Here is a 25398-nt window from a genome sequence, read left to right on the forward strand (position 1 = left end):
GCTTTCATGGCCTTATATTTCTTTTCCACTTCTGTATGATTTGTTTGCTTCAGTTCCATTCAACCAGGCTGGACCACAGGGAAGCTTGGAACCTTTGCCTTGCACGGGTCCACGTTGATCCATGACATTCAGAATCACCTCCTTGAAATAACTCCATAGTACAACTACAGTAACCACACAGCATCTGCTTCAAACACTCCTCCACATTTTATCTGTTCTGACCGTCAACACCTCCAGCTCTTTTGTTTAAGTGGAACCCATCAGGTGTGTATAGGCTCCTTCTATTCTGAAAGCTGTAGCACTGGTTCAGGGAATTCAGCCCTGTTTCTCTACTCGAAAGGATCAGCCATGCTTGATCTGCCTCGTATTTTGCTTTTATTGCAACGTTACAAGACCTCCAGTCCTCTGGCACCACACCTGTATTCAGTGAGGGATTGGAAAATGATAGTCAGATCTTCCACTATTTCTTCCCTGGCTTCTTTCAACAGCCTGGGGTACATTTCATCTGGTCCTGGTGATTTATCCACATTCAAGGATGCTCATCCCATTAAGACTTCCTCTCTCCTTAAGTTATCACGTCCAATACTTCACACTCCTACTCTTTAACTGAGCGGCACAGTGGCGCAGTGGTTAGCACCGCAGCCTCACAGCTCCAGGGACCCGGGTTCGATTCTGGGTACTGCCTGTGTGGAGTTTGCAAGTTCTCCCTATGTTTGCGTGGGTTTCCTCCGGGTGCTCCGGTTTCCTCCCACATGCCAAAGACTTGCAGGTTGATAGGTTAATTGGCCATTATAAATTGCCCCTAGTATAGGTAGGTGGTAGGGAAATATATAGGGACAGGTGGGGATGTGATAGGAATATGGGATTAATGTAGGATTAGTATAAATGGGTGGTTGATGGTCGGTACAGACTCGGTGGGCTGAAGGGCCTGTTTCAGTGCTGTATCTCTAAAACTAAAACTTAATAACAATATCTGCATCACCCTCTCATTCGGGAAGACAGTAAAGTATTCATGAAGGATATTGGCAACATCTTCCAAACCGATACAAAGGTTACATTTTTGATCTTTTCTGTGCCCTGCTATTTGCTTTGTTGCCTCGAACTCTAATGTTTTCATGCAACATCTTTGGGTCCATTGTTCCTTTGTTTTCCCATGTTCTTTCCTGCTTTTTCTTTGCTTTTTACCGCTGCTCCCAAACGCCTCCAGTTCAGTCAAAACACAACTTGTCAGAAGTGGGATTCGAACCCACGCCTCCAATGGAGACTGCGACCTGAACGCAGCGCCTTAGACCGCTCGGCCATCCTGACTGCCGGTGATATACAATTAATGCTAAGGAAATTATTCATTCTTTGTGAAAGTATTTGTGAGATTGTGGAAATGGCTGGAAGAGGAAAGACCGGCGGGAAAGCTCGGGCCAAGGCCAAGTCTCGCTCCTCCCGGGCTGGACTGCAGTTCCCGGTGGGCAGTGTTCACAGGCTCCTGACAAAGGGTAACTATGCTGAGCGTGTGGGTGCCGGAGCCCCGGTCGATCTGGCTGCTGTGCTCGAGTATCTGACCGCTGAAATCCTCGAGTTGGCTTGTAACGCGGCCCGGGACAACAAGAAGACCCGCATCATTCCCAGACACCTGCAGCTGGCCGTCCGCAACGACGAGGAGCTCAACAAGCTGCTGGGAGGGGTGACTATCGCTCATGGCGGGGTGCTGCCTAATATGCAGGCCGTGCTGCTGCCCAAGAAAACCAGCACTCAAGAGCTCCCAGAAAAGGTAAAGCGGCCAAAATGTCATCTAATAAACCAAAGGCTCTTTTCAGAGCCACTCACAGTCTCTGTGAAAGGACTGGTTACTGTCAGGAAGGAGTCAGAGATGGAGTTATTGTCACAGTGGATTGACCTGTTTCACATCTGTCCAGGTGTGTTTTCAGTTCCCTCTCTGGATTTTGCTCTGTTTCTCTGCTCACACATCTTCCCCTCTAGTTAAGTGAAGAACTGAACTACAGGGTGTCAGAATGAACAATTTAATCAATTCCGCTGCCTTCGATTTGATAAATCCCGAGATTATCCCGGTACATTAACGGGAACTGGTTCGGAGCTGATGAATTAATTTAATAATGGAAGTGTCCGGGTTAATTCTCTGTTTTTCATTTGGACAGTTTGAATTGTGTCTTTTTTTTCTCTCTGGTGATCTGAGCGACGCTTCTCAATGAGAATCTGCTCCCAGAACAGAGTAAATGCAGGAAGAAAGAGGCCATTCTCGGGCTGTGTGTTTCTCTCCTAACCTGATCTGTTTAGAACGCACTGTTCCCAGAGGACGGAATCAGTGAGAGTTGTTCACACACAGGAGCTGAGTCCATTGCAGCGCTTTAATATGTGCCTTCCCCCCGGCCCTCCCTATTCTCCGGACACAGAGCTGTCTGTTTCATCCGGCAGCGGGATAGAGTCGGGGATTCTCTCCCCGCAGTGTCAGGGCCTGCAACCCCGGGGAACTGGCGGTTTCAGTCAGAGTGACCGAGCTGCCTTACATATCCTGTGTACTAATCTCCAATGGATTCAAATATTAGTGAACTTATTGGGTAATGTTTGTAAATAACCCTCATGTGAACGGACCCGACTCCATTAATGCCTTCCAAATAAAACTGGGATCCATTTCTTTTCCCCAAATGCCAGCTAACGGATCCCAGGAGCGGGGTTGAGATTGTGCTGAGCAGCAATGAGTCTCCGGTAATGCTGCTTTCTAAATTCCAGATCAGCTCTCAGTCCTACAGGACTTTCGGGAAAGTGATGTGACAAAACAGAAACCATGTGGCCGCCCCTCCAATCTAATGGGTTTGATGATGAACAGAGATGGCAGCTCTTTCCTTTGCTGATTTGGTGGCTCTGAAAAGAGCCCTTGTTACACTTGTTACTGAAGCTGGGTTTAAGGTGCGTTCCCCGCGGATGCGGCGGGCCAGCTGGATGTCTTTGGCCATGATGGACCGGGATCATTCTGGTGAATCTGCTCATTTTCCGGCAGAAGCATCAGTCGCTGTTTGAACTGTTTAAAGTCAGGGGTGTATTAGCAGCCAGAAAGTGAAGGGCAGTTCATTGCTCCCTGCAGCATTATCCGCCTCTTTCAGGAGAAAAGATCAGAAACCGCTCGTTTCTGTCAGTCCCCGAGAAGCCTGTGAGAAGCGGTTAGTCGCTAATTTGTTCCTTTTACAGAGTGGAAGCTGATATTTGTCCCGTTTTAAATTGCTGAACTGGACCTTCCTCCCGCCGCTTACAGTTAACAGATTGACAAATGAAAACGATTCCTAAAATCGCGTCAGGATTTTGTGACGGTAAATACAGTAAAACAGAACATAAAATGAGAGGTTTTAAAATTGTTGCCTGAAAATTGAAATTTTCCATCACTTCAATTCCTTCCTGCTCTGGAATTGCCAGGCTTTTTCCAATTGGAAAATATAAGTCAATGAGAACTTCTATTTACTTATATGTGATTCTCCTATTGGTTAAGAATTGGATTGAGAAGCGGGTGACCAATCAGAGACAGAGTCAAACTGCGGGGATTCCAGGCCCCCAGTAACTGAGCTGAAACTATTCAGATTGACAAACCCTGGCAGTAGCTTCACACATTGGACACTTCACACTGAGTCATTCAAGGGCTGGTGTGAGAGAAGCTTCAGATCCTGTCATTACTCTCTGACTCATTATTCATCTCGAACCAAACAATTAGTAAATGTGAAGCAGTGAAGAGACTTTTCATTCTCACTGCAGAATGTGTCATCTGGGGAAATAAGGAACTATTATTTTCGGAGATTCCAGGTACGTTCCTCCCTGAACAAATCCATTCCTAACATTCCCGATCACAGCCTATCCCAGCTCCTGTTGTCACCCGACTCCAGCTGAATTGGAGAAACTCATGTGTTGGGGTTTGAGTTGTGAGGTGGGGTTTCTCCGCCAGTGTTACTGTATTACAAACTCTCCCCCTGAATTTGTGAACTGAGACTGCACCGAACACATCCCCAGTTAGAGTGAGGGCCGGACATCCCTTTGTTTCATGACAGAGAGTGGGGAAAGGGCTGGGTGGAGGGGAGTCACCAGGGATCCTGGATTTACTCCAAATCATTTCCATGTGGAATCTGCAGGCGGGGCCTGGACAGGGATCATTTGATCAGGGGATCAGCTCTTTCCTGAGAGATGTGGGTGGCTCTGAGAAGAGCCTTTGTGTTCAGATGTTTACAAGTTTCCCGCGCTTTCACTTCTTTCCAGACCCTGCTTTCTGAGACTTCGCTGCTTTCGGCTTGACCTTGCTCTTCCATGTCTGCACTTTCTTCAGCGCCTTTCCGCCCGCCGCACTCTTGCCTTTTTTGACCTTCTTCGCAGGAGACTTTTTCTGAAGCGCTGCTTTCTTCACCGCCTTATTTGGCGTTGCCGCCGCCTTGCTGCTCGTTTTCTTGGCTGTTACTTTCTTTGTTGTAACTTTCTTGTCTGCTGGTTTCTTCACTAAAGATTTCTTGTCTGCTGGTTTCTTCACTGAAGATTTCTTGTCTGCTGGTTTCTTCACTAAAGATTTCTTGGCTGCTGGTTTCTTCACCTTCTTTCCCACTTTTCCCTGGGTTTTCCTTCTTGCTGGTTTTGAAGGAGCCGGAGGCTCCCTGTCCCTTGCTCTGCACCAGGGAGCCTTTGTTCACATTCCTCTTGATACTTTGCTTGATCTGGGTCTTGAGCTTCTCCTGAGCGGTGGCAGACCTGCAAGGAATCAACTACCAGCTAGCGTATAAAGCGAGACCAAGGCTCAGGGCCTTCAGTTACCTGGAGGGGAGTCGGAGAGGCAGCGGATCCTGTGAGGAACCACAATCCAGGAAGGATGAGAAGGTCATTGTCAGGGTACAGAGGAGATTAAGTTAAAGATTTACCAGTTTATAAGCAAGCGCAGAGCCAAGGAACGGTGCTGGGGCAGATCAAATAATAGGAAGCTGTGATCAGTTGGAAGGCAAGAGTGATTAAATGACAGAAGAGATGATGGTGCAAGGCAAAAGTCAGGGAAAGAATAAGTAACATTTTGTAAGCACAGATACCAGGAGTGGGGTTTGAACCCACGCAGACACATGTCTATTGGATCTGAAGTCCAACGCCTTAACCACTCGGCCATTCTGGTACATCAACCCATCGCTGAAAATGAAATTTAATGTGATCCGGGTGCCATCTGGCCTTTTCCAATATAAAGTTATGACACCTCTCCCATGCTAAATTGGACCCTTCATTATTTATGAACCTCAATCGGATCACCCCTCAGTCTAGGTTTCTCTAAGGTGTAGGGTCCCAACTCTTTTAGTCTAACTTGATAACCAAGATGTCTTATACTGGGAATTTGTCGAATGTCTCTCCTCTGTACCCTTTCCAAAGCCTCAATATCACCCATCATGTGAGGAGACCAAGACTGGATACAATATTCCAAGTGAGTCCTGACCAAGGTTTCATAAAAGGACAAATTCGGGACATCTCAGATACTGAAGGAGTCCGTGTCCAGAAGCAGCAAGACCTGGACAACATTCAGACTTGGGCTGCTAAGTGGCAAGTAACATTCACACCACATAAGTACCAGGCAATGACCATCTCCAACAAGAGAGAATGTAACCATCTCCCTTTGACGATCAACAGCATTACCATCGCTGAATCCCCCCACCATCAACATCCTGGGGGTTACCATTGTCAAAAGCTTAACTGGACCATTCATATACATACTCTGGCTACAAGAGTAAATCAGATAGTGGGAATTCTGTGATGAGTAACTCAGCTCAAGGCACGTGGTGAAATGCTCATTCGGAGAGCTGGAGAAATGGACTGGTCAGGTGGGCAGAAAAGTGGCAAATGGAACTCAACTTGGAGAAGTGTGAGGTGATGCCTTTGGTGAGGTCAAACACAGCAAAGGAATACACAATTAATGGGTGAATGCTGAGAGGTGTAGAGGAAGTGAGGGACCTTGAAGTGAATGTCCACAAATCCCTGAAAGTAGCAGGACAGGTTGATAAGTTGGTTGAGAAGGCTTATGGAATCCTTTCCTTTATTAGCCGATGTATAGAATATAAGAGCAGGGAGGTTATGCTGGAACAGTGTCAATCATTAGTTAGGCCACAACTTGAGTTCTGTGTGCAGTTCTCGTCACCTCATTCCAGAAAGGATGTAATTGCACTGGAGAGGTTACAGAGGAGATTTACGAGGATGTTGCCAGCTCTGGAAAAATGCAGCGATGAGGAAAGATTGGATCAGCTGGGGTTGAATAGAGGAGGCTGAGGGGAGATTTGATTGAAATGTACAAAATTGTGAGGGGTCTGGATAGAATGGATGGGAAGGGTCTATTTACCTTAGTAGGGAGGTCAGTGACGAGGGGGCATAGATTTAAAGTGATGTGTTGAACAATTAGAGGGGAGATGAGGAAAGGTTTTTTCACCCAGAGGGCTGTGGGAGTCTGGAACTCACTGCCTGGAAGGGTAGCTGAGGCAGAAACCCTCAACTCATTTAAAAGGAGTCTGGATGTGCACCTCAAGTACCTGAACATGCAGGGCTACGGTCCAAATGCTGGGCAATGGGATTCAGCTGGGTGGCTCGTTTTTTGGCCTGCCTGTGCTGTAAACTTTCTATGTTCTATGATTCTATGCAGACACAATGGGCCGAATGGCCTCCTTCTGCACTGCAATAATTTTGTGATTTTTGACTCTCCAAAACTTGTCAACCATCTACAAGGCACAAACCAGGATGAGTGCAGCACCAACAATACTCTAGAAACTCGACACTGTCCAGGACAAAGCAGCCGCCTTGATTGTCACCCCATTCACCACCTTAAACATTCACTCCCTTCATCACTGACGCACAGTGGCAGTAGTGTGTACCATCTACCAGATGCACTGCTGCAACTCACCAAGGCTCCGCAGACAGCACCTTCCAAACCGAAGACCTCCACCACCTTGAAGGACAAGGGCTGCAGATGCATGGAAACACCACCATGTGCAAGCTCCCCTCCAAGTCACACACCATCTGATCTGCAAATATATCGCTGTTCATGCACTGATGCTGGGTCAAAATTCTGGGTCTCCCTTCCTAACAGCACTGTGGGTGTACCTACACCACATGGAGTGCAGCAATTCAAGAAGGGAGCTCACCGCCACCTTGTCAAGGACAATTAGGGATGGGTAACAAATTCTGGACTTGTCAGTGTCGCTCACATTCCATGAAAGAATATGCCTCATCTGATACTCAATTGTCCTCTGAATGCAGCCCAACCCTCTATTTGCTCCAACTATCACTTCACATCATTGCTGCTGTAACTTTCGAGATCTGTGCACGAGAACATCCAGATCTCTGCTCAAAATTATTTTCTTTTTTCCACCTACTTTAATGTTTTTCCCTGAAGGGTGTATGAATGTTGAACATTCGCCCTGTCCACATGAATAACACTGCACTTACCCAAATTAAACATCATTTACCAGTCATGAACCCAATCTCCCAACACATTAAGATCAGCCTGAAACAGTCGAGTATCGTCTACAGTCTAAACACTCGCACAGATCTTCAAATCATCTGTAAATTTACAGATGGTGCCCCCTACACCTACATCCAGATCATTAATAAAAATAGTAAAGAGCAACAGTCCCAACACCGATCCCTGTGGGACACCACTGGTAACTGGTCTCCAAACAGATCCAGATCCATCTGTAACTACTTTCTGCCTACGTCTGCCAGTCAGTTCCCAATCCAGATCAATATATTACCACTGATACCAGGGACTTTAATCTTATAGAGAAGCCTCTTGTGTGGAACCTTATCAAAATCTTTTGGCTGAGATCTGCTAATTGAACACAGGCCGGGGATGAGGCCTAGGCCTGTCCTGCTTTGTGTGTGGGTCTCAGGACCACACAAGGTGAGATCAGCTCACTGAGCACAGGCCCATCCTGCTCTATATGGTGCTCAGTACCTCACCAAATGAGAATAACTAACACACCACAGTCCATGGAGCCTCGGCCCATCCTTCCCTGATTGGGGTTCAGTGCCAACCAGGTCAGATCAGCTAATTCAGCACAGGCCGGAGATGGAAGCTGGATCTTTCCAGCTCTGGGGACTCCGTACCATACCAGGTGCGATGAAGTAAAATACCACAGGCCGGGGATGGAGCCTGAGATTTCCCTGTTCTGTGTGGGGCTCTGTACAACAACGTGTGAGAAGAACTATCATCCCTCAGGCTGAGGAAGGAGCCTGGGCCCATTCTGTTCTGTGTGGCTCGTACCACACTGAGTGGGATCAGTTAACACAACACAGGCCATGAATACAACCAGGCCCTTTCCTGCTCCGTGTGGCTCAATATCACACCAGGTGGCATCAGCTAACACAGCACAGGCTGGGGCTGGGTCTGGAGCCTGGGCCCGCCCTGCTCTGTGGGCTCAGTAACAACCCGTAAGATGAACTTTTTTCAAAAGACTTCAGTGTATTTATCTCTGTCCAACACTCTGAGGCAGCTTTCTGTGTTTATAAAGAGTGTAATTTATTGACTGGTCTCTTGGATCAAACAGGGTAACAGACAGAGGTCTGTGTGCAGAGGGTTTGGGGGTGAGCTCTGATTCCTAACCCTTTCTGGATTGTGAGGAATAAAGAATGAATGAGAGAGATAGAATGTGGGAGAAGGGATGATGGAAGAATTTGTCCGTGAACCTGATTAAAAGTGGCTCAAACGCAAGATAATATTAAGATATCAAGAGCAGAACATTAACATAATCTGAGTTCCGCGATCTGGTCGGGTCCCATTCCCCTGAAGTGAGGAATGAACGGGTGGGGAAATTCCGCCTGGAGTTATATTTGTCTCCAATGAAGATGAGTTCACAGTGAGGCTGGAACAGCTCAGTTGGGAGAACACTAGATTGAAGAACCAGGATACAATCCCTGGTTTCATCAGTTTTAATTTGGTGTCTCCTTCATTTTAAGTAGAGAGAATCAGAGGGGAGATTTTCCACTCTTGACCCCATGGGCTGAATTTTAAACTAACGGTGCGGCTCTCGGCAGAGGCACCGGAAGTGGGTGTCGTCACCACACGAGTGAAATGTGGCCGACCGACCCCGATCACGGAGCAGCCGACCAATTAATGAAGGGGAGGCGTGGGGCCCATGTAAACAAGGACCAGAGGTAGGGAACGAGGCTCCGATGGAACCGACATCTGACACAACGGCAGGTGCTGGCACCATATTGAAAGGACTGCCAGACCTGCATTCACTGCTGCCTGGTTTAAAGGAGTGTCTTCCTGAGAGCCCTCTGCTGCCCCAGGTCCCGTTCTGTTGCCTCTGCTGCCCCAGGACCCATTCTGCTGCCTCTGCTGTCCCAGAACCCGTTCTGCTGCCTCTGCTGTCCCAGAACCCGTTCTGCTGCCTCTGCTGCCCCAGGTCCCGTTCTGCTGTCCCAGGACCCGTTCTGCTGCCCCAAGACCCGTTCTGCTGCCTCTGATGCCCCAGGACCCGTTCTGCTGCCTCTGCTGCTCCAGGACCCGTTCTGCTACATCTGCTGCCCCAGGATCCGTTCTGCTGCCCCAAGACCCGTTCTGCTGCCTCTGATGCCCCAGGACCCGTTCTGCTGCCCCAGGACCTGTTCTGCTGCCTCTGCTGCTCCAGGACCCGTTCTGCTGCCCTAGGACCCGTTCTGCTGCCTCTGATGCCCCAGGACCCGTTCTGCTGCCCCAGGACCCGTTCTGCTGCCTCTGCTGCTCCAGGACCCTTTCTGCTGCCCCAGGACCCGTTCTGCTGCCTCTGCTGCCCCATGACCCGTTCTGCTGCCTCTGATGCCCCAGGACCCGTTCTGCTGCCCCAGGACCCGTTCTGCTGCCTCTGCTGCTCCAGGACCCGTTCTGCTGCCCCAGGACCCGTTCTGCTGCCTCTGCTGCCCCAGGACCCGTTCTGCTGCCTCTGCTGCTCCAGGACCCGTTCTGCTGCATCTGCTGCCCCAGGACCTGTTCTGCTGCCTCCGCTGCCCCAGGACCTGTTCTGCTGCATCTGCTGCCCCAGGACCTGTTCTGCTGCCTCTGCTGGCCCAGGACCAGTTCTGCTGCATCTGCTGCCCCAGGACCTGTTCTGCTGCATCTGCTGCCCCAGGACCTGTTCTGCTGCATCTGCTGCCCCAGGACCAGTTCTGCTGCATCTGCTGCACCAGGACCTGTTCTGCTGCATCTGCTGCCCCAGGACCTGTTCTGCTGCATCTGCTGCCCCAGGACCCGTTCTGCTGCATCTGCTGGCCTAGGACCTGTTCTGCTGCATCTGCTGCCCCAGGACCTGTTCTGCTGCCTCTGCTGCCCCAGGACCTGTTCTGCTGCATCTGCTGCCCCAGGACCTGTTCTGCTGCCTCTGCTGCCCCAGGACCTGTTCTGCTGCCTCTGCTGCCTGATAGGTAAGGAGCTGAATGCGAGCCTGCAGTGACCATGGTCCAATGGTTTGGCGATGCCTTCCTGCAGGTTCGCCTCCAGGTGACAACAGATAGGTGGAAGATCCACTTCCCCAGGGATGGGAGGTGGAGACCTGTCCACCTGACCAAGCAAAGCTGCTTTGAGATAGTAGGTGAAGTCTGCGGCCGTGGGGTCACCCCCAAGACATGGATCCAGTGCACGAAGTGGGTCAATGACCGGATCCGGGCTGCTCAGGCGCAAACTCAAAACACTTTGGACCCTTTGGACATTGCGCATGGCAGAGTGAGAGGGAGTGCTTGGTGGAAAGGGAGTGACCACCCAGTCATTTGTATTGGGGAAGGGCAGCAGGACATGCTGCCTGAGGCTTGTCTGCATCTCGGTGGGAGGTGCACATCAGTCATTGTATAAACTCACACAGTCCCTCGAGAGGGGCCACATGCAGGAGGAATATGTGTGTCCACATCATGGACTGCTGGACTATCACCATCAGAGATATTGGGCTTGTCCCCGCTGGGAGACTAACTTTGTTGATCATAGTGGCTGCAGGAGAAGACATCCCACAATCGGAAAGAGCATGTCAAGACTGGCAGTGGATGCCTTATCTCCATGTCCTCATCCCGATGGAGGAGGAGGCCATGGAACAGGCAGGGCAGCAAAGCAGCTGCTCCATAGCTGATGGAGAGACAGGGACACCTACCTAAGAGAGTGAGTGAACATCTCCTGGGGCACAAGGGAGCATCCGCTGCAAAGGAGCCATACTGCTCATCTGTTCACCACTGCATCAATGGAGCTGCACAGTAGGGGTGGTTGGAATGTCACGATGGGCAGACCCTAACCCTTCAATGTCCCTGTTTTCACATGCAGGCTAGGATGAACGACAAGAGCGAAGAGCTGGAGAGACTGTGGGACAGCCAGACACCTCTGAGGAGGAGGAGGGAGCCTCAGATGGTGCACCATCACCTCATTCCCCTGCACCCTCCACCAGCACAGAAACCCTCACTCGGTGGGTATCCACTTGATGTTAGATTTGGGCACACAAGCTGGTGAGCACGTCACAGACAGGCCCGGGCAGCTGACGGAGGCTGTGACAGCCGAGGCCACTGGCAGTTGGAAGTCTGTGGGAGGCCAGGCCCATGCTGAGTCCCAGGCTGATGATGTGCCTCTGGTGTCACCAGCAACACGGGAAATACTGCAGCTGCAGCAAGAGGTCAGGCAACATCTGGCAGAGTTGCCGGAGGTTATGTGTACCCAAGTTCGGATGATGGAGGAGTCCATCCAGGCCTTGCATGCTGTACTGTCTCTGATGGGGGTGTGTCTGGCTTCCTTCCTTGAGAGATTGGTGACTCTGATGGAGAGCCAGATCCAGCCGACCAATCAGTGGCTGCCGGAGATGCGCGCAGACTTGCACTCCATCGCTTTGTCCATGAGATCCATCCAGCGGTGACAAGGTGAGAGGGGGGACGAGCCACCTGAACTCTTCACCAGGTCCACGTCCCTCTCAGGTCAGCAGCGAGTTACAAGTGTGTCTTATAAGGGGGAGGAGAAGCTGGCTGCTCCATCTGGGGTCTCCTCTCAGGGTGCTCCTGGTGTGGACAGTAGCTCCAAAGCCCCTCTGCCAGTGACACAAGTGATGCCAGTGCCTGCCTCCATCATCCTCGATGACAGAGGGGTGTCCCTGTACCTGTGCAGGAGGCCCTCAGTGTGCCGGGGCCCTCCAGGCCTCAGGCAGCAAGAGGACGGCCACCAATGTCATTCCAAGCCATGGGGCAGCAAGGTCAGCAGCCTGTCTCCATCTCAGCTGACAGAGCAGGGGGAGCACCACGTAGGAGCACCCGGAAAAGATTTAAGAAGAGCACCTAGATTCACTGAGGGGTTCACGGGTGAATGTACATTCCAGATGGATAGGGTTGTGTTTGGTGTCACACGGAATAAAGAAATGATGTTCTCTCACTATGTCTCCTTCTTATTGTTGATACCCTTTGGGACTTCATTTAAACCCTTCCTCCCAAGGGGCTGGAAGTGAGGGACCAAGCCCTGAGTTTACATAGCTTCGGCCTTGTCACTGTGCGATGTGTACCTGGACGCTGCAGAACAGAAGGAAGGAGGTGACTACAGGGCTGCTTAAAGCTAAGACTTTATTGCTGTGGTTCCAGAAGGTGGTAAGGCTCAAAGGAAACTTGAATGTATAAGGGTGTCTCATGTCTCCCTTGTGTGTATCTCATGGCCCCTTTCCTGCTGTGCCTGAGGTTCTTCATCTGGCACTGCTTGGGCAGCATCCTCCTCCACATCCTCATCATCAGAGGAGACACCACACTCCACGATATCCTCACTAGTCAACACCTCACCGCTCTGTAATGCCAGATTGTGCTGTGCACAGCAAACCACCACGATATGCGAGACCCTCGCCGGGACATACTGAAGGGCTCCACTGGATGGATCTAGGCACCTGAATCTCATCTTCAGGAGACCAATGGCCTCCTTGATGGTCGCTCGGGTTGACCCGCAGCAGGTGTTGTACCTCTCCTCTGCATCCGTGCGTGGGTTCCTCACAGACGTCAGTAGTCATGTCCTCAGTGGGTAGCCCTTGTCTCCAAGGATCCATCTCTGAAAGCGGATGGGGCCGCGGAAAGGTTCTGGCACCTGGGAGTGCCTTGGTATGCAGGCGTTGTGGCTGCTTCCCGGGATTTGTGCACACACCTATGGGATCCATTTGCAGTGGTCGCAGACCAATTGCACACTGAGCAAGTGGAAGCCCTTCCTGTTGAAGGCTGCTGGCTGGTCTGCAGGAGCTTTGATGGTCACATGGGTGCAGTCAATGACACCCTACACATGGTGGAATCCAGCGATGGCCCCGAATCCTGTAGCTCTCTCAGCTTGACTGTTTGGATCAATGTGCACATAGTCACCGGCCCTCCTGAACAGGACATTGGTGACCTCCTTGATGCACTGATTCACTACAGACTGTGAGATTCCACACATATCTCCAGTGGATTCCCGCAATGATCTGGTGGTGAAGAAGTTCAGTGGCACGGTGACCTTCAGTGACACTGGCATCAGGTGACCACCAAGTCGCATGGGGCAAAGCTGCATCATGGCAGAGAGATCAGTGACGACCTCCGTGGAGAGTTGCAGTCTGCGGAGACACTGTCACTCGGACATCTGGTGGTAGTTGAACCTCGGCTGACGTGTTCCTCTGCCTCCTTCTCCAGCCTCCTGTTCGAGGCTGGCCTTCCTGTGGGCCCCCAAGCTGCTGTGGTGCCCCTGCTGGTGCCTGCGCCTCCCTCCCTTCCTCTCTACTCCTCCTCCTCCTCCTCAATGGGAGCCTCGAATCCAATGAGAGCCTCGAATGAGGCCCATGACAGGTTGCCCCTCCCTGAGTGCAAGTCCTTCACAGTAAACAACACCCAGCCACATTTACCTCACTTGTCACCCTCAATGAAGTGGCACTGCCCCAATGGCACCCTGGTGTTGTTCCCTCTGCAGAGCTGGCACATTGGCCCCCACTCCTGACAGTGTTTCCCGATGCCCTTTCCCCCTCCACCCTTGCTGCCAAGTTTTGCTGCCTCACCCGATAGCTTCCCAGTGAAGACAACACTCAGCTCCCACCTCCCAGTCACCTCCTTTAACCAGGCGAGGCTCTGAAGCCCCGTGGTTCCCGTGTGCTATTAGTTCAATTGGATCCAGTGAATAAAATTGCTGACAATTGGACTCATAAATACTTTAAATGCCTTCTTGCCATGTGGATGTGCGAAGTCTGCCCTCCATGTCAGCCGCCGACTGAAAAATCCGGTCCAACGTCTTCCATCCCTATTTTATACACCCCCCCTCCCCCTCCCCGGCCTCCATTCCCGTCTCCAACGGTCCCTTAAAATTCTGGCGCATGTCTCTAAGACTAATGGGAGTGAAACCAGATCTGCTCCTTCGACTGAACTGGGAGAGCTGCTCTCTCTGTGTTTAAAGTGAATGAATCTGCTCTTTACCTTGTCTTACTGGAACGTTCACTGTCTGGAGATGTCTGTTTGAAAACGTTTTCCTGTTATATGAATGGAGCAGAGGAGCAGATGTGAGGTACTGTTGAACAGCGAGGTTTGGAAGTGGGTGAAGGTGTGGAGTGACGGTGGGAGTGAGAGGCGCAGTGAGTTGGCCATTCTCAATAGAGTGTCAGGAATGAAGGTCAGAGGAACAGACCAGGCTGGAAACACAGAAAGAGCGAGGAGAAGCTGATGTGAAAAACAGAGATTAAACAACAGGCTTGTGCATTTGGTTTGGGTCTGGTGTTTAGAATACCCGGAATCTGGGTTCACTTCCCTTCCAACTCAGCGAATTGTATCAACATTATGTTCATAAAACCATGGAATGATACCCAAAGAAGGAGACGTTTTGGTCCATTGTGTCAGTGCTGTCTCCTGTAATCTGTACATTTTTCCTTCCAGTATTTATCCCTATCGCTTTTCAAAGTTACTACTGAATCTGCTTTCAAGTCCTGATCAGACAGTGCATTTCAGATCACAACACATCACTGTATAAAAAATCATTCCTCATTTCGCCTCTGGTTCTTTTCTCAATCACCTGATAAATACATCCTCTGGTTACTGACCCTTTTGCCACTGGAAACAATTTCTCCTTATTTAACTTATTGAAGACCTTCTTGATGATGTCACATACTAGACTGCCAGTAAAACTGAAGCCCATGTAATAAAAGGGACAATGACAGCATGCATATGAAGTTTGCAGACTGATAGGAACATAGGAGCAGGAGTAGGCCATTTAGCCCATCGAGCCCACCCTGCCATTCAATATGATGATGACTGATCGTCCACTTCAATGCCTTTTTCCCACACTATCTCCATCTCCCCTATGTCATTTGTATTTAGAAATCTGTCAATCTCTGCTTTAAACATACTCAATGACTGAACTTCCACAGCCCTCTGAGGTAGAGAATTCCAAAGATTCACAACCCACTGAGTAAAGAAATTTCTCCTCATCGCTGTCCAAAGTGGCTTTCCCCTTACGTTGAAATTGTGTCCCCTGGTTCTAGACGCCTCAACCGGGGGAAACATCTTAGCTTCATCTACCTGTCTATCCCTTTAAATATTTTGTAAGTTTCAATGAGATCACCTCTCGTTCTTCAAAACTCTAGAGAATACAGGCCCAGTTTCCCCAATCTCTCTTCATTTGACAGTCCCGCCATCCCGGGAACAAGTCTGGTGAACCTTCGTTGCACTCCTTCGATGGCAATGATATCCTTCCGAAGGTAAGGGGAACAAAACTTCACACAGTATTCCAAAGTGCAGTCCAACCAAGGTTATATACAACTGAAGCAAGACTTCACTACTCCTATACTCAAATCCTCTTGTGATAGAGGCGAACATATCATTCCTCTTCTGAATTGCTTGCTGCACCTGCATGTTAGCTTTCAGTCACTTATTGACAAGGACACCCAGGCCCCTTTGTACATTCACACTCTTACCATTTAACAAATAATCTGCACATCTGTTTCTCCTACCAAAGTGGATAACCTCACATTTTTACACATTATATTTCATGTGCCACTTTCTTGTCCACTCACTAAGTCTGTCCAAATTCCCTTGAAGCCGCTTTGCATTTTCCTCACAACACACATTCCCACCTAGTTTTGTGTCATCTGCAAACTTGGAAATACTACATTTGGTCCCCGCATCCAAATCATGTGAACAGCTGGGTCACAGTGTGGTGGTGAACAGTTGTATTTCTGTCTGGTTTGCAGTGGGTTCCCCATGGTGCCACATAACTTCAGTTATGTGCAGACACTGGAAAAGCTGGGGTTGTTCTCCTTGGAGCAGAGCAAGTTCAGAACAACTTTGACAGAGTTAGAATCAAGGAATCAAATGGTTACAGTACAGAAGGAGACCATTCAGTCCATCATGTCCATGACAGCTCTTTGCAAGAGCAGATCAGCGAATTCCACTCCTCTGCCCTTTCATTGTAGCCCTGCAAATTTTCTCTATTCAGGTGTTTATCCAATTCCCTTTTGAAAGCCACGATTGAATCTGCCTCCAGCACACTCTCAGGCAGTGTATTCCAGATCCGAACCACTCACTCTGTCCCACACCCCTGGTACCATTGCAGAAAATCTTTTCTGTTCATTTCATCCCTCATAAATAATTGAAATGAAATGTTTATTAGGAAATGCACAACATAAAAAGGAGAGAGAAATAAACGCTGAGTAAAATAGAAGTCAATGTTTGAAAGGTAAAAAGAGCAAAAGATGTAACTTTTATTCTGGATGAATGAGAGGAATATATCACACTTTGGGGATTTTGTAAGAGGATTTCCTGATAAACCTGGGATTTGAGAGGAAGCTGGTTCATGGTTTACAGAACAAATTCAGCCCCTGGGGTGGTGCCAATAGCTGCACCGTCCAATAACAGACAGGCCGGGGACACTGTCTCAGGCCTAGTGAGCTCAGTCGATGAAAACATGAAACTCTGAATCTCAAGTTTTTGAGTTTGAGCCCACGGTGGGTGTTTTTTATTTCCTTTTTAGGCTGATTTTACAGGCGTTATCCAGCTCTGAATTCCTCGGCAGGGAGTTCAAGGAGTGTTTGAAATGAGATTCAACAGCAGTATGAGAAAGTCTCTCCTTGATTCAGGACTCTTACCTCTCTGCAGCATCTCACTGCTGAAGACTGAACTTTATCTCATTTCATTCTCAGCTCAGGGTCAGTGTGGTTCACTGGGACTTCTGGCTGTCTCCCACTTCACAATCCATCAGTGCTGAGAAATCAATGGGGAATATTACTCACATGTTGTAATGTTTTATAAATACTTGAATGTATTTCACACTGTGTCTAACAGTGTGAATCTCCCCTGGTATATCAGCTCACCAATACTTCAACAGAACATTCACATAATGTGAGCTCTGAGATCTGTTCGAATCCCATTCCCAAGACCTGGAAAGTGGGATTGGGCTGGATCACTCTTTTTCAGCTGGCACAGACACGATTGCTAAATGGTCTCATTCTGTGCCATAAATTTTTTCCATTTTCTATGTTGTATGAAGTGAGGTGTGATTGGGAGGGGCAATTGCACCAGGGTTATATTTTCTACCAAAACAATGACACAAGGGATACTTCACATTTTTATTCATTCATTCATGCGATGTGGGCATCGCTGGCCAGGCCAGCATTTATTGCCCATCCCTAATTGCCCATGAGAAGGTGGTGGGATGGGCTGCATTCTTGAACCACTGTGGTCCATGTGGGGTAGGTACACTCACAGTGCTGTGAGGAAGGGAGTTCCAGGATTTTGACCCAGCGACAGTGAAGGAACGGCGATATAGTTCCCAAGTCAGGATGGTGTGTGGCTTGGAGGGGAACTTGCAGGTGGTGGTATCCCCTGCATTTGCTGCCCTTGCCCTTCTAGGTGGTAGAGGTTGCTGGGTTTGGAAGGTGCTGTCGAAGGAGTCTTGGTGCATTGCTGCAGTGCATCTTGTAGACGGTACACACTGCTGCCACTGTGTGCCGATGGTGGAGGGAGGGAATGTTTGTAGATGGGGAGCCAATCAAGTGGGCTGCTTTGTCCTGGACGGTGTTGAGATTCTTGAGTTGGAATTGCACCCATCCAGGCAAGTGGAGAGTATTCCATCACACTCTTGACTTGTGAATTGCAGATGGTGGACAGGCTTTGGGGAGTCAGGAGTCATGGATGAGTGAGAGGAATATATCACACTTTGGGGCTTTTGTAAGAGGATTTATTGATAAATCTGGGATTTGAGAGGAAGCTGCTTCATGGTTTACAGAACAAATTCAGCCCCTGGGGTGGAGCCAACAGCTGCACTGTAATTACTCGTCTCAGGATTCCAAGCCTCTGACCTGCTCTTGTAGTCACGTTATTTGTGTGGCTCCCCATGGTAACCCCCATGATGTTGATAGTGGGGGATTCAGTGATTGTAATGCTATTGAATGTCAAGGGGAGATAGTTAGATTCTCTCTTGTTGCAGATGGTCATTGCCTGGCACTGGTGTGGTGCGAATGTTACTTGCCACTTATCATCCCAAGCCTGTGAGACTGAAATAGCTCAGTTGGGAGTGTGTTAGACTGAAGATCCCTGGTTCAATCTGGGGTTTTGGCAGTTCTCCTTTATTCTGCATCGCCCTTTGGTTTTGACTCTTGAGCTGCACAATTTACACTGAAATTATTTCCCCAACTCTGAAGGTTGGATTGGAATAGAGAGATATCAAGGATGGGAAATATTTACATTGTCAGCTTTAGCTTATTCTCTATCTCCTTGTGTCCTTTTCCCCAGTTTTTGAATCTTTCGGGGCCGGGAGAACATTTGATTTGCTGCATTTGTCCCAAACTGAAGCCTTTTCCACATCTCTGGGTGGTTAGACTTGCTCTGTCTGTTTTTGCTGTTCGTGACCATTAACGAGAACAGGCCACGAGTTCAATGTTTATCAGCAAATGGAAGATAACTGGAAAGAATTCTGTGTTACTCCAGACCAGTGACAAAGATGCAATGGATGTTATTCAAAATAAATTCCCTCTGACATTTTATGTAAACTTGTTTGCATCTAAAAGTTGGATTTTAAGTGTTACAAAAATGTGTCAAATTAATGACTGACCATGTGACAGCGCACATGGGGATCAAATCCACAGCCTTGTTGTTGTCAACACTGCGTCCTAACCAACTGAACTAAGCGGCCTATAGACAGAGCCAGGTATGGGTTTGAGCTGCACGCTGGGCGGTTTGTGTTTTATTTCTCACACTGGGTGACAGAGCGATTGTACAAACAATGGACACATCACATCCCTGAAACATTGTTCTGATATAAAACAGTGTGAAATAAGAACTGAGCATGGAAATGGAACGGTACCAGAAATCAGGACTTTAATGTATTGAAGTTGATCTTGAAATTCAACCATTCACTAAACATTCCAATCGATCGAACTCTCTTCTGATATAAAATCCAGGAACCTGAGCTGCTGTAAAACATAACTGAGCCTAACGTGATTTGAACACACAATCTTCTGATTTGTCGTCAGACGCGCTACCATTATGCCACTAGCTCACAAATCAAATAAAGTGTTTCATTCCTGACAGATTTACTTCTTGTTTAGATTCAGTGATTGAAATTAATTCAATCCTCATCTGACCTCCACTCTGTGAAGGCCTGCTACCCGACCTGAACCCGACGAGACCCGCGACCTGTGTCGGGTCCGGGTCGTGTCGGGTCGCTCTTCCGGGTCTGGCTTTCGGGCTCAGGTCAGGTCGGGCCAGGTTCGGGTCGGGCTGGGTCCAGGTCGGGCTGTGTCCGGGTCGGAAACACACAGGAAGTATTACATTTTGCTCTGATGGGAAGTTGAGTTTAGTAAGTGTCAAAAGTTGAAAAGCCAACCTAAGCTGGGAGTCCGGGACATCAAGGAGGGAAACTCTGAGTCTGCTCAGTGAGCAAGTGAGCATCTCAATGATGTCACTGCGCTCATGCTGCAGCTTCCTGTAGATTCGGAATCGGGAGGTAGGTAAAGTGAACATTCCGGTGGTCGGGTAAGGCTCGGGTCGGTTTGGGCGTGGGAATAAATGGAGATACTCGGGCCGGGTCGGGCTCGAGTCCAATGTGGTTCTGTCAGGTTCGTGTCGGGTTTTTTTTCCTGACCTGAGCAGGCCTTTACCGCTCTGTTAGTTCAGTGCCTTATTTAAACTATTACTTGGAGTTCTGTTTTACAGGGTCTCGGCTGTTTAAGTGTTTCCCAGACCCACTACTCTGATTAATCAGACATTTTGCTGCTAACTGCTGCTGCGACAATTGAAATGTAAAAAAGAATTTCCAGTGACCTGCAACCAATGGACAAATACATTTCAGAAAGATAAAGCTCATTCACCAATCCACAAATGTGTTTTTCTGCTTATATTTATAAACAACTCCTTCTCTCCACTATGAGAACTATACAATCACTACAGTTATTTGAAAGTTAGTATAAGATGTTCCAGTTCATCAATGTTAAAACTGCAGCAGGTGTTTTCCAGAAAACTTCTCTGTTGGAACCTCAGTCCCATTTAGATTGAAAGTGGACAATTAATGTATTCACTTGTTCATTGTGGACAGGTGTCTGACTTAGAATAAATCTCATTAACTTTCAATGAGGTGGCAGTATTTCTGTGCTCCCATTTTACACAGTCTGTCCTGTTCATGCACCATGTTTTTATTCTCCTCTCCCATTCTCCACAGGATACAGATTACAAGCATCATCAATCTAGCTGTTGAAAAGCATTGGAAGAATCTGGTCACACAGGTATTGAAACATTCATTTTCTGCCATTTTCCAAGTTGGTTGCTTTGAACACAGTACGATGTGCAATCATCTTGAAAAGAGATTCTCTTCAATATCCAATACAAACTGAATTACAAACCTGACAGACAAACACAGGAGAACAAGTGACTAGTGAACACAAAGCTCATGGTGCTCATTTTCAGATTTATTGCAGTCATCCGACAAAACAAGTGAAAGAATATTACAGTGAAATGATTTGGAAAGTAGGGGTGACTTTTGTTGGTGCCTTTCTTTGCTCTGTTGGTGAAACTTTCTTGCACCTGACTCCTGTTCATGTCTCTGTTTCCTCTATTGAATGAGGAAGGAGGTATTTGATCAGAAATCAACTGGATTGTGTACCTTTGAGAGGGGATTTCTGCACCATCAGGGCTGGAAACAGGAGTGAGTGAAAGACAATGTGTGGAGTTTGATTTTGTACAGAGGGAGAGCAAATCTAACAGGACTGTGAGATATTGGCCTGGATTTTACAGCCCCAATAGCGGTGAACTCTGAGACTTTCACTGCTATTGAGGGTCTGAACAGCACTGCAACTGCTGGTACATGCACACACTAACACCAGCATCTGGAAGTTGTGGTGGTGAGAAATGTGCTTAGAATGAGCTTCTGATCATAATCGCACCAGCCCACTCTTTAAAGTGACAGGGACCTGCAGCTCAGCAATTTGGGCTCATTGCCCAAAATGCCCCCTGATTTTTACCTGGGTTGGATTAAAGCCGGTACCAACAGGCTCAGGGCCGCTCGGGAAGGACTTTTCTGTTGACACAACAGCTCCACTATTCCAGGAAGACACCGGCAGCAGCAGTTGTCAACTTTCAGAAAGGATTTCAGACATTTTAAATGTTGTATTTTATTTCTTAATTGTATGTAAGTTTTTAGCATGGCCTGATCAGAGTTCTTAAATTTACATCTGACTTTTTATTAACAAGATTGAAGTGTTTTTAAAAGATCTCTAAATATATATGACTTTTTATCAAGATTTACTTGGCTTGTTTGTCAAGACTCGAGTAAGATTGAAGTGACTTTTAAAAACTACATCTTATCCTTTAAAATCCTGCTTCCATGTAGATGACATTGGAAGATGACTTCAGAATAGCTTAGACTATCTTTCTAACAGGTACTGCAACAGCTTAAGACCGACTTTTCTGCAAAAGCTGGTGAATTACCTTCCGGGAGCGGAGAGGAGCGGAGCGGAGCAGACCTATATGGACCGATATGAGGAGAACGCCGACAGCGGAGCCTATAAATTCAATCCGAGGATCGAGGCCCAGTCTCTTACCTTCCAGGAGTGGAGTGGAGATCTTCCAGTGTGCTGGAGTTTTGAAAAAAAAGAAGCCAACTGTGACGTCAGAGGAGAGCTGCAAGGTGATTGGTTGGTGAGTCACTGCTGTTAGTGTATTTAAATATCATAAAGAAAATGGCAAAGTTTTTTAGTTGATAAAAAAACCTCTGCTGATAAGATGAGTACTACTAAAGTGTTTTTTTTATTCAGTGTAACTTATGAAGGACTTTAGATTGTACTGGGTAGAACAAGGCCCCGAGTGTCATTAGCATTTTTTAATTAAGGGAGTAACTAATTAATCTAAGGGTAAGTCATGGCAGGAGAACTCAGTCCCGTGATATGCTCCTCCTGCGCTATGTGGGGATTCAGGAACCCTCCCAGTCTCCATGACGACCATGTGTGCAGGAAGTGTATCCAGCTGCAGCTACTGGCTACTCGCATTATGGAGCTGGAACTGCGGGTGGTTTCACTGTGGAGCGTCCACGAAGCTGAGGACGTCATGGATAGCATGTTTAGTGAGGTGGTCGCACCGCAGGTAATGGATGCACAGGCAGAAAAGGGATGGGTGACCACCAGATGGAATAGTAGGAGCAGGCAGGTAGTGCAGGAGTCCCCTGTGGCCATCCCCCTCTCAAACGGAGATACTGCTTTGGTTACTGTTGGGGGGATGACCTCCCAGAGGAAAAGAGCAACAGCGCGGTCCGTGGCACCACAAAGGGTTCTGCCGCACAGCAGGGGAGGAAAAGGGGTGGAAGAGCTATTGTGATAGGGGATTCTATCATAAGGGGTGCAGATAGGCGTTTCTGTGGCCGCAAACGAGACTCCAGGATGGTATGTTGCCTCCCTAATACTAGGGTCAAGGATGTTTCTGAGCAGCTGCCGGAAATTCTGAAAGGGGAGGGTGTGCAGCCAGAGATCGTGGTCCATATTGGTACGAACGACATGGCAGGAAGAGAGATGAGGTTCTGCAAAGTGAATATAGGGAGTTAGGCAGAAGGTTAAAGAGCAGGACCTCGAGGGTTGTAATCTCAGGATTACTCCCTGTGACACGTGCTAGTGCGGGTAGGAATAGGAGGATTAGGCAAATGAATGCGTTGCTGAAGACTGGCGAAGGCGGGAGGGCTTCAGGTACTTGGATCATTGGGATCTCTTCTGGTGCAGAGGTGACCTGTACAAGAGGGACGGGTTGCATCTGAACTGGAAGGGGACCAATATCCTTGTTGGGAGATTTTATAGTAATACACTGGAGGGTTTAAACTAGTCTTGCAGCGGGGTTGGGACCCAAAGTAGTAGTCTCTCCGATGAGATAGTTGAGGCAAATGGAGAGGTTAAAGCAAGCAAGTCCAGTAGGCAGGCCAGGCAGGGGCAGGACAGGGAGCGTGGAAGGTCTGGTGGGCTAAACTGCATTTACTTTAATGCAAGTATCCTTACAGGTAAGGCAGATGAACTCAGAGCATGGATCGGTACATGGGATTGTGGTATTGTAGCTAATACGGAAACGTGGTTGAGGGATGGGCAGGACTGGCAGCTCAATGTTCCGCGGTACCGATCCTTCCGGCGTGACAGAGGTGGAGGTAAGAGAGGAGGGGGAGTTGCACTATTGATTAGGGAGGACATCACGGCAGTACTTAGAGAGGATATCCCGGGGTGAATGTCCAGTGAGGCCATACTGGTAGAACTTAGAAATAATAAAAGGGTGATCCCTTTGATGGGATTATACTATAGGCCCCCCAATAGTCAGAGGGAAGTGGAGGAGCATGTATGTAGGGAAAGCACAGATAGGTATAGGAATTATAGGGTTGTAATAGTAGGTGATTTTAACTTCCCTAATATTGACTGGGACTGCCTTAGTGCTAAGGGATCAGATGGGGAAGAATTTGTTAAGTGAGTCCAGGATAGTTTTCTGAAGCAGTACGTGGATGGCCCGACTAGAGAAGGTGCTACACTCGATCTCCTCTTAGGAAATGAGAATGGGCAGGTGGTTGATATGGCAGTGGGGGAGCACTTTGGGACCAGTGACCATAACTCTATTAGCTTCAAGATAGTTATGAAAAAGAATAGGACTGGTCCTCAGGTTGAAGTCCTAAATTGGGGGAAGGCTAATTTCCATGGCATCAGACAGGAACTCTCAAAAGTTGAATGGGAGAGGCTGTTTACAGGTAAAGGGACGTCTGGCAACTGGGAGGCCTTTAAAAGTGAGATAGGAAGAGTTCAGGGCCAGCATGTTCCTGTTCGATGGAAGGGCAAGGCTGGCAAGTTTAGGGAACCTTGGTTGACGAGGGATATTGAGGGTCTGGTCAGGACAAAGAAGGAGGCATACGTCAGGTATAGGCAGCTGGGATCGAGCGAGTCCCTCGAGAAGTATAGGGGATATACGAGTATACTTAAGAAGGAAATTAGGAGGGCGAAAATGGGCCATGAGATTTCCCTGGCAGATAAGATAAAGGAGAATCCTAAAAGATTCTATAAGTGTATTAAGAATAAAAGGGTAGCTAGGGCGAGTGTAGGTCTAGGGAGAGTGTGGCAATCTATGTGTGAAGCCACGCGAAATGGGCGAGGTCTTAAATGAATATTTCTCGTCTGTATTTACCGTGGAGAAGGTCATGGAAGCTAGTGAGTTCAAGGGAGGGAACAGCGATATCCTGCAGCATATCAACATTACAAAGGAGGAGGTGTTGGAGGTTTTGAAGCGCATTAAGGTGGATAAATCCCCAGGGCCTGATCAGATGTATCCTAGGATGCTATGGGAAGCAAGGGAGGAGATTGCTGGGGCGCTGGCAGAGATTTTTGTATCATCGTTAGCCACGGGTGAGGTACCGGAAGACTGGAGGATAGCTAATTTGTTAATTAATAAATTAAATAACAAATCATGTCGCCTCTTTCTCTTCTAAACTCTGACGGAGACAAGCCCAGCTTGTCCAATCTTTCCTCGTAAGACAGCCCACCCATTCCATATATTAGTCTCGTAAACTTTCTCTGTACTACCTCCAATGCATTTACATCCTTCCGCAAATAAGGAGACCAGTACAGTACTCAGTACTGCAGAAGAGGTCTCACCAATGTCCTGTATAGCTGAAGCATAACCTCCCTACTATTGTATTCAATTCCCATGGTGATAAATGATAACATTCGATAGCTTTCCTAATTACGTGCTGGACCTGCATACTAACCTTTTGCAATTCATGCCCTCGGACACCCAGATCCCTCTGCATCTCAGAGCTCTGCAATCTCTCACCATTTAGATAATATGCTTTTTTATTCTTCCTGCCATAGTGGACAATTTCCGACTTTCCCACATTATACTCCATTTGCCAGGTCTTTGCCCAATCACTTAACCTATCTATATCCCTTTGTAGCCCCCTTATGTCCTCTTCACAACCTACTTTCCTACCTA

At 48.1% G+C, this 25398-nt stretch overlaps 1 non-coding gene across 1 annotated transcript; it reads right to left on the minus strand.

The window, feature by feature from the left end:
* Positions 1-1225: 1225 nt before the first annotated feature.
* On the minus strand, positions 1226-1308 carry trnal-cag (transfer RNA leucine (anticodon CAG)). The gene has a single exon. It is a non-coding gene; the product is annotated as a tRNA-Leu (tRNA).
* Between the last annotated feature and the right edge of the window lie 24090 nt (positions 1309-25398).

Source organism: Heterodontus francisci, unplaced genomic scaffold, assembly GCF_036365525.1.
Source record: "Heterodontus francisci isolate sHetFra1 unplaced genomic scaffold, sHetFra1.hap1 HAP1_SCAFFOLD_51_1, whole genome shotgun sequence".
NCBI lineage: Eukaryota > Metazoa > Chordata > Chondrichthyes > Heterodontiformes > Heterodontidae > Heterodontus > Heterodontus francisci.